This window comes from Saimiri boliviensis, chromosome 3, assembly GCF_048565385.1.
Source record: "Saimiri boliviensis isolate mSaiBol1 chromosome 3, mSaiBol1.pri, whole genome shotgun sequence".
Classification (NCBI taxonomy): Eukaryota; Metazoa; Chordata; class Mammalia; order Primates; family Cebidae; genus Saimiri; species Saimiri boliviensis.
In genome coordinates, this window is record NC_133451.1 from 159,966,759 (window position 1) to 159,985,782 (window position 19,024).

Genomic DNA, 19,024 nt, shown 5'->3' on the forward strand with positions numbered 1-19,024 from the left:
TTTTTCCCTCACAGTGTAAACAAAGCCTCAGGGAAGTTTGAACTGGCCAGTGCCCACTGCAGTGATTCAAAGCCACTGTAGCCAGACTGCCTCTCTAAATTCCTCCTCTCTGGGCAGGGCCTCTCTGAAAGAAGGGCAGCAGCCCCAGTCAGGGGCGTATAGACAAATCTCCCTGGGACAGAGCACCTGGGGGAAGGGCGGCTGTGGGTGCAGCTTCAGCAGATGTTCCTGCCTGCCAGCTCTGAAGAGAGTAGTGGATCTCCTAGCACAGCACTAGAGCTCCGCTAAGAGACAGACTGCCTCCTCAAGTGGGTCCCTGACTTCTGTGCCCTCTAACTGGGAGACACCTCCCAGAAGGGGTCAATAGACACCTCATACAGGAGAGCTCCAGCTGGCAGGTGTCTGTCTGGAACAAAGCTGCCAGAGGAAGGAACAAGCAGCAGTCTTTGCTGTTCAGCCTCTGCTGGTGCAGTCTACCCAGGCAAACAGTCAGGAGCAAAACTGCAGCAAACTCCAGCAGGTCTGCTGAAGATAGCCTTCTGACTGTTAAAAGGAAAACTAACAAACAGAAAGGAATAGCATCAACATCAACAAAATGAAGTCCATGCCAAAACCCCATCTGAAGGTCACCAACATCAGAAACCGAAGGTAGATATATCCATGAAGATGAGGAAGAACCAGCGCAAAAAGGCTAAAAATTCCAAAAACCAGAATGCCTCTTCTCCTCCAAAGGATCACAACTCCTTGCCAGCAAGGGAACAAAATGGATGAAGAATGAGTTTGATGTATTGACAGAAGTAGGCTTCAGAAGGTGGGTAATAACAAATTCCTTCAAGCTAAAGAAGCATGTTCTAACCCAAAGCAAAGAAGCTAAAAACCTTGAAAAAAAAAATTAGAGGAACTGCTAACTAGAATAACAAGTTTAGAGAAGAACATAAATGACCTGATGGAGCTAAGAAACACAGCACAAGAACTTCGTGAAGCATACGCAAGTATCAATCGCCAAACTGATTAAGCAGAAGAAAGAATATCATAGATTGAAGATCAACTTAATGAAATAAAGCATGAAGACAAGATTAGAGAAAAAAGAATGAAAAGGAACAAAAAAAGCCTCCAAGAAATATGGGACTATGTGAAAAGACCAAACCTACATTTGATTGGTGTACCTGAAAGTGATGGGGAGAATGGAACCAAGTTGGAAAACTCTCTTCAGGATATTACCCAGGAGAACTTCCCCAGCCTAGCAAGACAGGCCAACATTCAAATAGGCTCAAAATAAAGGGATGGAGGAAGATTTACCAAGACAGTGGAAAACAAAAACAAAGAACAAAAAAAAAAGCAGGGGTTGCAATTCTAGGCTCAGATAAAACAAACTTTAAACCAACAAAAATCAAAAAGACAAAGAAGGGCATTACATAATGGTAAAGGGATCAATGCAATAAGAAGAGCTAACTATCCTAAAATATATACATCCAATACAGGAGCACCCAGATTCATAAAGCAAGTTCTTGGAGACTTACAAAGAGACTTAGATTATTACACAATAATTGTAGGAGAGTTTAACACCCCACTCTCAGTATTAGACAGATCAGTCAGACAGAAAATTAGCAAGGATATTTGGGACTTGAACTCAGCTTTGGACCAAGCAGACCTAATAGACATCTACAGAACTCTCCACCCCCAATCAACAGAATATATATTCTCCTTAGCACCACATCACACTTATTCTAAAATTGACCACATAATTGAAAGTAAAACACTCCTCAGCAAATGCAAAAGAATGGAAATTATAACAAACAGTCTCTCAGACCACAGTACAAATGAATTAGAACTCAGGATTAAGAAACTCACTCAGAACTGCACAACTACATGGAAACTGAACAATCTGCTCCTGAATGACTACTGGGTAAATAATAAAACAACAGCAGAAATAAAGGAGTTCTTTGAAACCAATTAGAACAAAGATACAACATGCCAGAATCTCTGGGACACAGCTAAAGCATGTTCAGAGGGAAATTTATAGCACTAAATGCCCGCAAAAGAAAGAAAGAAAAATCTAAAATCCATACCTTAATATCACAATTAAAAGAACTAGAGAAGCAGGAACAAAGACATTCAAAAAGCTAGCAGAAGACAAGAAATAACTTAGATCAGAACAGAACTGAAGGAGATAGAGACACGAAAAACCCTTCAAAAAATCAATGAAGGCAGGAGCTGGTTTTTTTCAAAGCTTTACAAGATAGGTCACTAGCCACACTAACAAAAAAGAAAAGAGAGAAGAATCAAATAGAAACAATAAAAAACGAGAGAAAGGGAATACCACCGCTGATCCCACAGAAATACAAACTACCATCAGAGAATACTATAAACACCTCTATAAAAATAAACTAGAAAACCCAGAAGAAATGGATAAGTTCCTAGACACATACACCCTCCCAAGACTAAACCAGCAAGAAGTCAAATACTTGAATAGATGAATAACAAGTTCTGAAATGGAGGCAGAAATTAATGACCTACCAACCAAAAAAAGCCCAGGACCAGACAGATTCACAGCCAAATTCTACCAGAGGTACAAAAAGGAACTGGTTATTTTCCTTCTGAAACTATTTCAAACAACAGAAAAAGAGGGAATCCTTCCTAACTGATTTTATGAGGCCAACATCATTCTAATACCAAAACCTGGCAGATACACAACAAAAACAGAAAATTTCAGGCCAATATCCTTGATGAACATCGATGCAAAAATCCTCAATAAAATACTGGCAAACTGAATCCTGCAGCACATCAAAAAGCTTATCCACCAAGATCAAGTCAGCTTCATCTTGGGATGCAAGGCTGGTTCAACATATGCAAATCAATAAATGTATTCCATCACATAAACAGAACCAATGACAAAAACTACATGATTATCTCAATAGACACAGAAAAGGCCTCTGATAAAATTCAACACCCCCTCATGTTAAAATCTCTCAATAAACTAGGTATTGATGGAACGTATCTTAAAATAGTAAGAGCTATTTATGACAAACCCACAGTCAATATCATACTGAAGGGGGCAAAACCTGGAAGCATTCCCTCTGAAAACAAGCACAAGTAGGTTTCTCACCACTCCTATTCAATGCAGTATTGAAAGTTCCGGCAGGGTAATCAGGCTAGAGAAAGAAATAAAGGGTATTCGAATAGGAAGAGAGGAAGTCAAATTGTCTCTGTTTGCAGATGACATGACTGTATATTTAGAAAACCCCATTGTCTCAGCCCAAAATCTCCTTAAGCTGATAAGCAACTTTAGCAAGTCTCAGGATATAAAATCAATGTGAAAAAATCACAAGCATTCCTATACACCAATAACAGACAGCCAAATCATGCATGAACGCCCATTCACAATTGCTGTAAAGAGAATAAAATACCTAGGAACACAACTTGCAAGGGATGTGAAGGACCTCTTCAAGGAGAACTATAAACCACTGCTCAAGAAAATAAGAGAGGACACAAACAAACAGAAAAACATTTCATCCTTACGGATAGGAAGAATCAATATCATGAAAATGGCCATACTGCCCAAAGTAATTTATAGATTCAATGCTATCCCATCAAGCTACCATTGACTTTCTTCACAGAATTAGGAAAAAACTACTTTAAATTGTATATGGAACCAAAAAAGAGCCCATATAGCCAAGACAATCCTAAGCAAAAAAAAACAAAGCTGGAGTCTTCAGACTACCTAACTTCAAGGTACACTACAAGACTACAGTAACCGAAACAGCATGGTACTGGTACCAAAACGGAGATATAGACCAATGGAACAGAACAGAGGCCTCGGAAATAGCACCACACATCTACAACCATCTGATCTTTGACAAACCTGACAAAAACAAGCAATGGGGAAAGGATTCCCTATTTAATAAATGGTGTTGGGAAAACTAGCTAGCCATATGCAGAAAACTGTGGATCTCTTCCTTACACCTTATACAAAAATTAACTCAAGATGGATTAAAGACTTAAAAGTAAGACCTAAAACCATAAAAACCCTAGAAGAAAACCTAGGCAATACCATTCAGGACATAGGCATAGGTAAAGACTTTATGACTAAAACACCAAAAGCAATGGCAACAAAAGCCAAAATTGACAAATGAGATCTAATTAAACTAAAGAGCTTCTTCACAGCAAAGGAAACTATCATCAAAGTGAACAGGCAACCTACAGAATGGAGAAAATTTTTGCAATCTACCCATCTGCCAAAGGGCTAATATCCAGAATTTACAAGGAACTCAAACAAATTTACAAGAAAAAAAACAAACAACCCCACCAATAAGTGGGTGAACATGTAACAGACACTTCTCAAAAGAAGACATTTATGCGGTCAACAAACATGAAAAAAGGCTCATCATCACTGGTCATTAGAGAAATATGAGTCAATACCACAATGAGATACTATCTCATACCAGTCAGAATGCTAATCATTAAAAAAAGTCAGGAGACAACAGATGCTGTAGAGGATGTGGAGAAAGAGGAACGCTTTTACACTGTTGGTAGGAGTGTAAATTGGTGCAACCATTGTGGAAGAAAGACAATGTGGTGATTCCTCAAAGATCTAGAACCACGAATACCCTTTGACCCAACAATCCCATTGCTGGGTATATACTCTAAGGATTATAAATTATTCTACTGTAAAGACACACGTATACATATGTTTATTACACCACTGTTCATAATGGCAAAGACTTAGAATCAACCCAAATGCCCATCAATGATACACTAGATAAAGAAAATGTGGCACATATATACCATGGAACACTATGTAGCCATAAAAAAGGATGAGTTCATGTCCTTCACAGTGACATGGATGAAGCTGGAAACCATCATTCTCAGCAAACTAACACAGGAACAGAAAACCAAACACCTTATGTTCTCACTCATAAATAGGAGTTAAGCAATGAGAACACATGAACACAGGGAGGGGAACATCACACACTGGGCTGTTTGGTGGGTGAGGGTCTAGGGGAGGGATAACATTAGGAGAAATACCTAAAGTAGATGGCAGGTTGATGAGTGCAGCAAACCACCATGGCACATGAGCACCTATGTAACAAACATGCACGTTGTGCACATGTATCCCAGAACTTGAGGTATAACTGGGAGGATTGGCAGGCCCAAAGAGTTGAGATAGTAAAATAATCTAGAACAGTCTATAAAAGTAAGAATGTTTTCAAAGATTAAAGAGAGGAATGAATTGAAAATATAAGAAAAATACTGAATAATATGGGGAGAAAGTTAGGAATATTAGTTTTTTGATGTGTTCAGTGACTAACCTGTCATGAATACCAGAATATTTACCTACCTTGAGTGCCCCCATGTGTGAATTTAACTTTGCTTCTATTTTATGATTCTGTGATTCCTGATCACATTTAGAAAAGAACTATTCAGCAACACAAAGGGCAGAATTAGCAGTATTTGCTTCATGTTTAAAAAACTAAATTCAATGTATTCATCTTTCCTTTGAATAACAGAGGACACCAAAAAACAAAGACATCGATAGCATTTGTCTATTTTGAGTAAGAATGAAGGTTATGTTTTTAAAACAACTCCCAAAATACAGAGGTTTGAATAAGATACATATTTCTTGCATTCCTAAATAATAGTCAGGCAAGCCTATCTTGGCAGGGCAGCTCTGCTCCAGCAGGTCATTCAAGGATCCAGCTTCCTTCCATCACATTTGTCTACTATGCCACAAGGCATTTTATTTAATCTGCATGTCAAAGCCGGGTCTCAAAAGAGCTCTGTTTCAGAAGCAAGGGACCAGATCAAATGGGAGCACAATCGTGTTTTTTAGGCCAAGGTGTAGAAATGGCACATATTGCTTCCCCTATCATTGCTTGGCCTGACCTCAGTGACATGGCCTCATCCAACTAAAAGGGTACCTGGAAAATATAGTTTTTAGCTGAGTAATCATGTGTCCAGATAAAATTCTATTACTCTGGAAGAAGGAGAAAATGAATTTGTAAATCATCCCACAGTGTGTCAAATTTGTAATTCTAGCCAACATTGGGGAGGGAGTAGTTAGCTAAGTTTTAAAAACTATATGTTTTAGCCTATCAGTCAATCACAACTCTTTGTCCAAGTCTCGTTATTAGCTCACCATTGTTAGTAGAAGAAACAAACAAACAAAAAATGAGGTGGCAATCTAAATAGAAAATACTATTCACCTACATTAATTGAAATAGAATTTTTTAAAGTATGCAATTAAGTGCTTAATTGTAAAGATCTATTTCTAATTCCAGGTCTATATTTTCTTCCACACTCTTCTAACCTCTGACACTTTCACATGTGACTTTTCCTAAAACTTGTTGCATATGACACCCTCAAGCCAGAAACCTGAAAGTCACACTGACCTCTCTCTTTTTCTTCCCCACTACATCAGAATGTCATCCACTTCTATTGGTTCTACAAAAAAATACCCATCTCTCTTCTTGCTTCTTTTCTAGCTCAAGCTCTCATAATTATTTCTTTCAAGGATTATTGTTCAGATCTTAAAAGCTTCCATTCTCTCTCCCCTTCAAACTATCCTGTATATTGTTTTCTGTGTGATCTTTCTATAATAGATTTATCCATCTGTCTATTGTCTACTTTGTGACAAGCACTGTCCTAGGTGTTTGAGATTCAGCAATAAACAAAACAGATAAAGATGCCTTCATGAAGCTTACATTTTAGTAGAGAAAGACAAAGAATAAATGATATACAAAATAAATGAGTGCATTACAAAGTATGTTAGAAGGCTGACCCAACAATCCCATTACTGGGTATATATCCAAAGGATTATAAATCATTTTGCTATAAAGACACATGCACGTGTATGTTTATTGCAGCACTGTTCACAATAGCAGAGACTTGGAACCAACCCAAATGCTCATCAATGATAGACTGGATAAAGAAAATGTGGCACATATATACCACAGAATACTATGCTTCCACACTCTTCCAACATGACACTTTGACATGTGACTTTTCTGCTGTACTGATAGCAGATTATTGGTCAGATGTGGTGGCTCATTCCTGTAATAGCTTGAGGCCAGGAGTTCAAGAATAGATTATTTTAGGAGGGGATGGAGAGGAAGAGGGAAGCATAGACATAGGTGGCCCAGTTAGGAAGCTATATTGCAGGCAAGAGGTGATGGAGGTTTCTATAAGGGTAATAATGGTGTATGGCTCTGTTATAATATATTCTGAAAGCAGACCCAACAGGATTTGATGTAGGATAATGACAGCAAGAGAGAAGTCAAGGATAACATCACGGCATTTGGGGCTAAGAAAAGGAAAGATGGAACACACTGCCATTAGCTAAAATGGGAGACTCAGAAAAGAGCTATGTGGAGTTCCTGGGGGAGACCAGGAGTTTGATTTTAGAATCATAAGCTTGAGATGTCTACCTGTCAACTCAGTGAGAATGCCGAGTAAGCAGCTGGATACATAAGCCTGCAGTTCAGGCAGGTCTGGCCTGAAGATACGATAAAAAGTGCAGCAGTTGCCTACGTGCAGGTACTGCGCTAAGCATTTTACGTAGGTAGCTCATTTAATCCTCACAACAACCCCAGGAGGTAGCAGCAAACATTATCGCCTCTTATTTCACGGAATGGAAAACTGAAACACATAGAGGTTAAGGCACTTGCCTGAGGTCACAAGAGTAGTTTGTGGAAGAGCCATGATTTGAATCAGGAATATAAGTGCCAGAATTCATGCTTTGAGCCACAACACTACAGCGCAGGTAATATCAATAAACTTAGTCTTTAGCATGTGAATGATGTTTACTTATGAGTCCAGGTGAGATCACCAAGGGAATATAACAGTGAAAAGAGGATCTGAGGAATCTGTTTAAAAGTAACATGGAGTGGGTGAAGGGGAGTGGGTAGGAGCGTAGATGAAATAAGGTTGGCTCTGAGTAAATAACTACTGAAGCTGGGTAATGGGCACAAGGAGTCTCATTATATTTTGCTGTCTAATATGTGTATGGCTAAAATTTTGCATAATGACTAGGAGAAAACAGACAGAGGGATGAGGAGGAACTATCAAAGGAGGCCAAAAAAGACTGCCAGTGAAACAGCAAGAAAACCAGGAGCATGCTATCCCGAAAATCAAGGGTCCCAATTGTCTATTGTCTAACTCACTCCCAAAACTCTATGGCTTAAAAATATAACAATTATACACAGTGTAGAGATTTCTCAAAACACTAAAAGTAGAACTGCCATATGATCCAGCAATCCAACTTCTGGGTATATATCCAAAGGGACTGAAATCAGTATGTCAAAGATCTACTCTCATGTTCATCACAGCACTATTACAGTAACCAAGTTACGGAATCAACCTAAATGTCCATTAACAGATGAATGGATAAAGAAAATGTGGTACATATACACAATGGAAAACTATTCAGCCTTAAGAAGGAAATCCTGTCATTTTGCAGCATGAATGAAACCAGAGGACATTACGCTAGAGGAAAAAGCCAGGCACAGAAAGACAAAGACTGCATGATCTCATGTGTATGTGGAATCTAAAAAAGTCAAACTCATAGAAGTAGAAGAGCAGAATGATGGTTACCAGAGGCCAGCCGGCGGTGGAGAGAGGGGAAATGGAGCTGCCAGTCAAAGGGTACAAAGTATCAGTTATATAGAAGGAATACATCTACCGTGCAGCATGACCACTATAGTTAATGTATTGTATCCTTGAAAATTGCTGAGAGATATTAAATGTTCATACCACCAAAAAAATAAGTATGTGAGATGACAGATACGTCAATTAGCTTGATTTGATCTATAATATATACGTGTACCAAAACATCACAGTTGTACTCCCTAAATATTATTTAAATTATTAAAAAAATAACAATCAGTTATTTTATTTAGATATCTGCAATCTAAGCAGGGCTCAGCAGGGACCTGTCATCTCTGCTTTTGTGGCATTGGCCATCAGCTGGGGTGACTCTCCTGGGCCTGAGGACATCTCTCTAAGGTGGTTCATGTATGTGGCTGGCAGGCATGGGTGCTCAGCCAGGAAAGGCCTATCTCTACCTTCGGTCAGTCCCCCGATTGACTAAAAACAAGCAGTGCAAATGAGAATTACTTGAACCTTCTTCAAGCATGTGCTTTACTCTCAACTGACGAACGACCCTCAGAGAACACTGAGGATTCCTCTGATGCTGGGACTGTTTCCTTTTCAACAATTACAGGAAGTGAGGAGAAAACATTTGTTATGTAGGTCTTTGTCAATGCCAGGAGAGCCCCCTGAACTTCATAGTTCAAAACAAAACAAAACAAAACTCTCAATGTGTTGCTTTTTTTCTAATAAATTTCATTATGTATATTTGAGGCTTAGGATACATTATTGGACACATATAGATAGTAAAATTGTTACTATAGTGAAATCAATACATATCTATCATCTCACATAGTTACTGTACGTGTACGTGACAAGGACAACTAAAATCTACTTATTTAACAAAAATCCCTAAGAGAATATAATTTTATTAACTATAGTCCTCATATGGTACATCAGATCTCTAAATTTGTTCATCCGACGTATCTGCTACTTGATATCCTTTGACTTACATCTCTCCATTCTCCCCAGGCCCCACCCAGGGTAACCGCTGTTTCATTCTCTGTCTGCGTATTTGAGCTTGAGCTTTCTTTTCTTTTTTTTTAATTCCATACATAAAAGAGAGCACGCAATATTTTTCTTTCTGTGTCTGGCTTATTTCACTTAGCATAATGCCCTCGAGCTTCAACCACATTGTGGCAAATGGCAGGATCTCCTTTTTAAAGGCTGAATAACAGTCCCAAAACAAATAATATTCCATTGTATATATACACGCATATACATACACACAATGCAATATTGATTCACACACATACACACCACAGTTTATATTATGGTCTGTGTGTGTGTATATATATATATATATATATATATATATATATGCTTCTGTTATGATATATATATATATTTATATTGTGGTGCGTCTGTGCGGTGTATGTGTATATATATGTATACACACTGTAATTCCTTTATCCATTCGTCCATCGTTTGGTATTTGGGTTGTTTCCACATCTTGGCTACTGTGAATAATGCTGCAATGAACATGAGAGTACAGATCTCTTTACGAGGTGGTGATTTCATCTCCTTTGGGTATATACCCAGAAAAGGGATTGCTGGATCATATGGTGGTTCTATTTTTAATATCTTTAGAAACCTCCATACTGTTTCCCGTAATGGCTGTACCAAAAGACATCTGAATTTTACGGATACCTTTTAGTCACAGTTCCTTCTTGGAACGTCTCCTTTGTAAAATACTTTAAATAGCTGCAAGAAGATGGGGGAGAGGGTGAAAAGATGCATACAAATTCTTATGTCTCTGACAAAGATAAGCAAATAGCAGAGACTAGTTTTTCCCTAATCTTATTCAGGATTCAAAATAGCTCTGATCATGGGCTTTTAGAAGGTTGTCACCATGGGCAGGCTAGCAGCTGTTCCTCATCAGCATCCTAAGGTAGTGACTACCATTGAAGCCTATCAGAGTTCATTGAGAGTTTTAACACCGAGACCTGATTTCCAAAATGCTTTGACACTTTGAATTAGGGAAGAGGTCGGGGTGCCAGGGCTATGTCTCCCCCATGATATGCCTGGCAAATACAGAAGGGTGGGGCCACATGTTCTCAACTCGCCCGAAGATGCTGAGGCAAGTGTGGGTCACCCCACATGCCACTGAACACGCAGACAGAGACTGCTGGGCTGTTGCAGAGGAACTGAGGAGGAAACAATTAAGAAACACATAATGAGTACTGAAAGGCAAGTTTCATCTTTACTTGCCCATTTTTGCTAACTCGAAAGTACAAGGGGGGTCTGAAACCATTAGATGTAACAGAGTACATGTTTTGATCATGGTGCAGTAGTTCTGCATGTTGTATCTTTGCCTGGGTTTTACTATTTGAGAATGGATTTGAACAAGCTGGCTTGTCTCTGCAGTGAAAGCTCTTAGGGCATCATCTGCAACATGAGGCACCCATTGTTGACCAATGCCATTGGCTAAGACTTGAAGTGTTTCTCCAACACTCAAAGAACTGAGGTCAGTCTCAGAGGCTGGCATCCTTTCACCCTCTGCCTCCCAGTGATGTAACTTAGTCAGATCACAAGTGTGCTAACAAGGCAACTGAAAGCAAACTCTTTTTGCCACCAACATAAATACACTCTGAGTTCTTTTTTTCCTTCACGGTTCCCATCACTTATTAGTTCGCCACCATCTTCTTGGCTTCCAGGAGATCTGTCTCCTGATTTTTCTTGATTTCTCCGGCTGCCCTTCCTCATTCTCCTCACAGACTCTTCGTCACTTCTTGCACCTCCACCTCCTCATCAGGCCACTTCTCTCTTCATCCAGTTCTCATCACCTCATCCTCCCTCATAGCGTGAGATGATCCTGCTGTCCTGACTGCCCCTGTGGTAATGGATGCAGTGATCACAGCAGCAGCAGCTACACAGTCAGAGTGACAGCACCCACAGAAGCCGTGAGTGATGGCATGGCAACATGGTCTTTCACCCCAATTACTGTAGTGGCCTTCTACAACATTCCCCGGTCCATGATCTTGCCCCTTCCTGTTGCATCTTTCACATTGTTGCCAGCATAATTCTTCCAAAATAGAAATTCAATCATGCCACTGAATACTTTCAATCTTTTAATGGCCCCAGTGGCTTTGGGGCCATTAAAATCTAAACTGGGGACACAAATCTAAATTCTTCATATGATATACCTGTTCCACCTGGACCTGTCTGCCTCGGCCCTCACAGGTGCCCTTCACCATCCCCATCCCAACACCTTGCATTTTGGCACACACACCATGCTATTTCTCATCTCTGTCCTGGAACCCCTTCTTGCCTCCTACAGGATGCCCAGCAATCATGTGTTGTGTCCTTCCAAAAGCAGCTGATGTTTCCTCTTCAGGAAGAAGACTCCCATTCTTCAGGCTACAGCAGGTGCCCTTCAAAAATGCTTCCTCTATCACACCATATTACAACAATATGCTTATTTTGCTGTTTGTTAATTTCTTCATATCCCTCCTCCTGTGTGCCTAGTACTCAACTGCAAGCATGTTTGAGATACTCAGTAAGTATTGCATGAATCAATTATAACTTAACCATGGATCAATATGTATACTGCTTTTCTTTTGTCAATTCTGACTTGCTTCATTTCCTCAGCTTGATCCTATTCTAGCAAAAGAGACAGAAGAGTAAGTAGATACTCCTAGTAAAATAATCTCAGAGGATTCATGGGCCCTCTAGGCTCATCCAGAAATCCTGTAACAATGAGAAAATGGACACACGCAGGACAGATCAGAGAACATCATTCTTTGATAACATATAGTGTCAGAGCCTTGTCAGAGCATTTGCATTTATTTACTTATTTTGAGAGAGACAGAGCCTCACTCTCTTGCCCAGGCTGGAGTGCAGTGGCACAACCACAGCTCATTGCAGCCTCCAACTCCTGACTCAAGAGATCCTCCCACTTCAGCCTCTCAAGTCTCTGGGACTACAGATAGATGCACCCCAAGTAGCTGGGACTACGGGTGTACACCCCCACATCTGACTAATTTTTCAAAATTTTTGTAGAGATGCGGGTCTCCCCATGTTGTCCAGGCTAACCTCAAATTTATGGGCTCAAGCAATCTTCCCACCTTGGCCTTCTGAAGTGCTAGGATTACAGGTATGAGCCACTGTGCCAGCCCTAGAGCATTTGCTTTATAAATTAAGGCTGAAGACTGCAGAGCCACACCTGCCCTCCAGGCTGGTTTGTAGCCCAGTAGACAGCACCTTTGGATAAAGTTCACTAAGCCAGTTTTGAATCCACCTAATCAAGGGCATGGTGATATACTTGGTAAAATGCTTTGTGGAAATCCTTTGCTTACTCTTATCTACCAATCTTAGACACTTTATCAAAAAAATTACCTCCTAGCTTTTTCTTTCTCTTGACCCAAGAGTCTCTTTCCTGGGGTCCTCTGTGATCCACAATTTCCTTGGGAACTTTCCATCCTGTCTTTCTCATCTTGCCACCTTCAATTGGTTTCTCTTCTGCTGCTCCCAGCCCTACCTTCAACAATCTAATTCACAGAGTATGGACCCTCATTTCAGCACCCGGCCTTGGCTCTGCTCACCACTTTCTTTACCTTTCCTACCGTGTTGAGGTTTTTTGCCTCATCTCTCCTACCCCTCCCTAGACCAGGCCTGGAGGATTGGGTGGCCTTTTCCATCTTCTACTGTGAAAGCACCTGATCTGGTCACCACCCGGCGGTCACCCAGGCAGCAGTCTCTAGTTTACCCTGAAATGTCATCGCCAAAATGCACATTGACTTCATAACTATGACATTGACTATAGTAAGAGTATGACAGCAACACACACAGCACTGGGATCAGGGTTTCTACATCTCATTTCTCTTTGCAATTGGTATGACCCCTGCGTGAGTTAACTGGCTTGGCCATTTAGAGCTATAGTTCTTAAGCTTCTTGTGAGCTACAGAACCCCTTAGTCAGATAAAATCTTTGTGCTAGCAAGTAACATTTAAAAGCTGACTGGTTCCTGCTGATATGGGTGTAGAAGTCCAGAGCCCCCTTTGCCTCTCATTCCAAAGACCCCTAGGGATTCTGCAGAGCCCCAAGACTCGAAGAGCACTGGGGGAGGGTACAGTTTAAGGAAGCCCACGTGGCAAGCTCCACACCGTTCAGGTTTTGCACAGGCTATGCAATAGCCCAGAAAGCAATGTGACTTAATGGTTATGTGGATAGACCCTAGAAAAGACTGTCAGGTTCAAAGCCCCACTCCCCCAGTCACCAGCTGAGGCCGATAGGACAATGTACTTAACCTCTCTGTGCCTGAGTTTTCTCATCTATTGGACAGTGATTACAATGGTTCCCGCCCCTTTCTTAAGAAGATCAAATGAGTTCACAGCAGAAAGGGCTTAGAAGAATGCCTAGCTGATCTAGAGAGGTGATAGACAAATGTTTGCTACTATTATCTTCCAAAATCATACACTGTCCTTAAGGAAGACCCGGGACACGGTGTAAGTGACTCAGCACAGCCTTCCATTACCATAGAGCACACTGTGTGGTGGGAGCCAGCGTAGGCCTCCTCCTACACGGGGTATGGCAGACTGGTCCTTTGCAAACTGTGTCTTAGAGTACACGAAGTCGTAGCTCAAGTTCCTGAAAAGGGACATTGACTTCATCCAATAGATTGGCTCCACAAAGGAGTTTATTTCCCAAAGTTTACTACAGATTTAGGTCAAGCGAAAGATTATACAAAGTGCACAGCTTTCAATGGAAATGAACTAGGCCATTTGATTAGACTTGTAAATCTAAGGTTAATTGGGAGTTGAGCATTGCAATTCCAGGAAATAGGTTACTAGGCATGTTTGTGTATTTCTTAATCTGTCCCTGTTTATAGCTGCAAACATATGCCATTAATTTATGATTTTCTTCTACAGGTTTCACCAGGGTAAACACAAATAGATTAGTCATTAAACCCAGAAGGAATTTGAGAGCAGGGCATAAAATTTAAAGAAGGTTATACCCTGAAAAAAAAAAAATGATGTGAGAAGAAGGTTATACCCTGAAAAAAAAAAATGATGTGAGAAGAAAATTAGCTGCTAAATCTTTTGGATAATGCAGTCTTACAGGTTGTTTTTAATAATACTCACTATATTGTACTTTAATCTGTGATCCTCCAAGCTAAGCTAAGTAACTCCCAAGGGAAGTAGGGTAGAGGCCTAAGGAGTGTAAATAGATCTTTCTTAGAAAAATCTTTTCTTTCCTGAGTTTGTATTTCCTTTATTACTTTTTGCTCACCAAACCTACAGGGAATGTATAAAGTGTAGATTTGGACTCTACTTTCAGAATGGCTACTTTCCCGACTAAAACCTGGAAGGAGAAGAAAGCTTGGAACTGTGATTCTTAAGGCTCAGCCAGAATCAGATCCCTTCTCGGACAGCACAGGAAGCGCAGGAATAGCTTTGTCAGCATCTTCATGCTTATGCCTCTGATGAAAGAGGAAGGAACTCATAATGTGATAATGATATGGTCCACAACACCTTATCCTCAGTTCCAAAATCCTAAAACCCTGCAACCAAAAGTTTTTCACATATTTGACATAAAAACTCCATAGGTGGCAAAAATCTGACCTTGTTGATATGAGGTTCTACATAGTCACCACTTACCTCAGGATGACAATACATATATGTTGTGGTTGAAATGTTAACATATCTGCTTATGAGATGCTGACCCAGACTCTACTAGAAATACTACATATGCAATATATACCATTTTACCTTTATAACATCTGAACAGTTTTCTGAAATCCCAAACCTGTCCGGTGGCCCTGTCCTAAGTGACCTGAGGTGAGAAGAGATCTGAGAATAAGGGACAGCACTGTGGCTCTGCAGAGGGAAAGCAGCAGCAGATCTATAAGGGTGGTGTGCCTCAGACGAACAAGAGCTCAGAGGGAGCTGTCAGGGGCATCCATTTTAGCCTGAGGAGCAGGAAACCAGCACAATGCATAGCAGACCAGTCACCGGCCACACTCCTTCACTGACTGCCCATCCCTGTCTGCTGGCTGAGGCCCAGGTCAGCACAGAACAACAGGTATTGCCACACCTACCTTCCCAAGATCCTCATCTCAGGACCCACGGTAGTATTTTTGCAAGCATCTTTCTTCATTTTTTTCTTCTCTTTCACCATCTCACTACTTCAGTTTCTCTTTCATTCTTTCAAATTCCACACTACTGTCACTCAGAATTCACTGGTGGTGATGATAAGTTTAGGAAACCTGAAAAGAGCAAAACAAGTTTCCACCCTGGTTATACTTTTTTTTTTTTTAAATTCCAGATTCAGACTGCCTGGGTTCAAATCATGACTCTACCACTCCCTAGCTATGTGACTGTAAACAAATTAAGTCATCTCTTTTTGCCTCAGTTTCCTTATCCATAAAATAGGTATAATAGTACCTACCCTATACAGTTGTTTTGAAGATTAAATGAGCTAATATTATGTGAAGTCCTTAGAAAGTTCTTGGCATATAGTGAGTGCTTTGTAAATATAAGCTGCTATCATTTTTATATGTGTCTGTAATTGTCTTCTAAATAAATTTCTTTTTTTTTTTTTTTGAGACAGAGTTTCGCTCTTGTTACCCAGGCTGGAGTGCAATGGCGCGATCTCGGCTCACCGCAACCTCCGCCTCCTGGGTTCAGGCAGTTCTCCTGCCTCAGCCTCCTGAGTAGCTGGGATTACAGGCATGCGCCACCATGCCCAGCTAATTTTTTGTATTTTTAGTAGAGACGGGGTTTCACCATGTTGACCAGGATGGTCTCGATCTCTTGACTTTGTGATTCACCCGCCTCGGCCTCCCAGAGTGCTGGGATTACAGGCATGAGCCACCGCGCCCGGCTAAATAAATTTCTTACACTAATGATGTGCTTTTTTTTTTTCCCTATAGAATTCTTTACATCCATTTCTTAAGATGGTACCATAAGGGCATTGGATGGTCAGTAATTACTTGCTAAAGATGAAGATTAAGGAAAAGACAACAAAGAGAGACGCACAATCCAAACCTGAGTAGAAAGTTCCAACACTGCTTTCGTGATACTGCCTACTGTGACATTCTGCTGGTGTGCAGTTTCTCCCTCTCCTCTTTCCTTCACTTGCTAATTTGTTTTGAAAGCTAAAAAAATAAAATGAAAAAGGGGCAAAAAAAAAAAAAGGGTAATGAAACATTTGATATATAAATTTGAAATAAAACTATCAAACAGACCCAAATCTTTGAGATAGTTCATATTATATTCACATTTTTGTTTTCAGATTACCTATAAGCACTAATGTAAATCATATAATAAACCCATTGTCCAGCTAATAATACACTGAGAACAGTTAATTCTGCATTTAACTGAAGCCCAATTATTTATGGTAACTAGAAATCTTTCCAGTGATATAGCCTTCCCTGATACCCCACAAACTGTCCTAGAAGTTAGGCCTTGGAGTAGGCGTCTCCTGAACTTCCCCAAGACATTAACACCTATCCAAACTGGCATTGTGGGCCACCTCTACCAGTGAAATCATCAACTTCATGTACAATTTTAGTGTCCCCAGCTCTGAGTCCATGGTTGTACTGGGAAGGCTGGGAATCCTGTATACTTATCCACTCCTCTCTCACCTACTCTGACTATGGAATTAACGTCAAGACTGATATAGCTTTTTTTTCCCAGGGTCAGCCCTAAATGGACCAACCCATATCTCTCTCAGTCAAATTCACCTTTACCCCACTTTATCTATCAAAAAAGTATTCACTGAAAAAAAAAAAAAAAAAAAAAAAAAGGTCAAACCTAAAGAGAAAAAAAGAATCACAGCTAAATGTGGGTTTAAAGCTGCAGAGACTTAGATTGAAAAACTGCCAGTTCTCACTGCTCACTTACTCACATGAGGGTTTACAGCTCCTGAAATCATGCCAGGGCTTTGAAAATGAAAGCTTGCAGTTAGAAAACGATGGCTCATGACGGCAAGGATCAGTCATGTGACAGGCCGAGCATTTTCCGTCATTGCCTTCCTCAATCAGGCAGAGCTCAGAAATGGAGGTTAATCGGTCAGATAGCATCCACAGAGGCTGAGGGCAGCAGAATCCAGCCGTAGCAATTAATCATTTAATTGCTTTCTGATTCACTTTAAATGTCTTTTAAAAAGATATTAAAGAAAAACATTATTGAAAGGACATTTTAGACTATTTAATAAAGATCCAATATGCCCTTTGTGAACCAGATAATAAATGGATCTCTAGCCCAACTCTGTTCAATGTTTTCTTGGGCAACATTTACTTATATAGAGGAAAGCATGACAGTTTCTGCTCCCGGCAGGAGAAATAGCACATATAAAAGCACTTAGGAAAGAAAGCATGGGTATAAATAAAAATGGTTTTCTTGTTTTGGGGGTTTTTGTCTTTTTTTTTTTTTTTTTTTTTTTTTTTGGCTAAAGGATAGGATACATGATGGATGGAGGGGAAAGCCTGGAAACCCAGCAGACTACATTTTAGAAGACTCAGAAGCCAAGATAAGGGGGCCAGACCTCATCTATTAGGCAATGGGAGCCACTGAAGGATTCTGAGCAGAGAAAACAGCATGGTTAGAGAACAGCATGAACTGAGGGGCCCAGCGGCCGTGGGTTACCATTCCACCTTTGTCTCTCATTAGCTGGCATGAATGTGGACACATTATGTACCTTTCTGGTGCCTTCCAAACTGTACCATGGAGGTAATAATACCATTTCCAGGGTTATTGCAAACATTACAAATAACATATGTGACATAGCAACCTCAGGCTTGGCATAGAAAGGGTGCCTATTAAATGGTGGTAGATGTTACTACTGCCGTGCCCTGGGTAGGAGGGCCAAAAGGGAAGAGATGGGAGGAGAGAGATGTTGGAGGCCCAGGCAAGAGGTCCAGAGGGCCTGGACTGAACAGAATACAGGCAAAAAGGGCAGCAAGAGAAATGAGATCAAATAAAGGTAGGATCCAAAAAAATGGAGGCTGAGAAAGAGTAACTTGCACAAAGCCATTTGACAATGACTGGACACAAGCAAAGGAGGGACAGAAGCCATGGAGACTCCAAGGAAAGGCTGAAGTATCACTCAAGTCGGAGAGACTCAAACTTCTACGTGGATACAAAATAAACAGTTATGTCAATAAATGCCAAACTGAGCCTGGATTTCTGGAATGACTATGGAAATAACCCAAACCATATTTCTTTTCCCGTCTGAATACTTAGTAACAACAACTTTCAAATCTGCAGTCAGATGATTTGGGTGATAACATTACTCAGCGTCCTGACACACCTTTGCCGGGGCTCAGTTCTTCTCCTCACCTCCACAACGGAAGTCTGGCTGTTTCCTGGGGCACTTCAACCAGCTTCATTGTCCTCACTCACTTTACAGGCCTCTCAGTACACACGACTGCTGATGC

General features: G+C 40.5%; 1 long non-coding RNA gene across 5 annotated transcripts in view; it reads right to left on the reverse strand.

Moving 5' to 3' along the window:
- The window catches only part of LOC120367756 (uncharacterized), a 394,209-nt gene that overhangs the window by 188,287 nt on the left and 186,898 nt on the right, over positions 1 to 19,024 (reverse strand). For 4 of the 5 annotated variants that reach the window (XR_012517011.1, XR_012517008.1, XR_012517009.1 and 1 more), the window contains exons 3-4: positions 16,623 to 16,741; positions 15,683 to 15,850 (exon numbers count right to left, since the gene is read on the reverse strand). This is a non-coding gene — a long non-coding RNA (uncharacterized LOC120367756). The remainder of the gene's footprint in view (positions 1 to 15,682; positions 15,851 to 16,622; positions 16,742 to 19,024) is intronic. The other variant, XR_012517010.1, reaches the window with a different exon arrangement.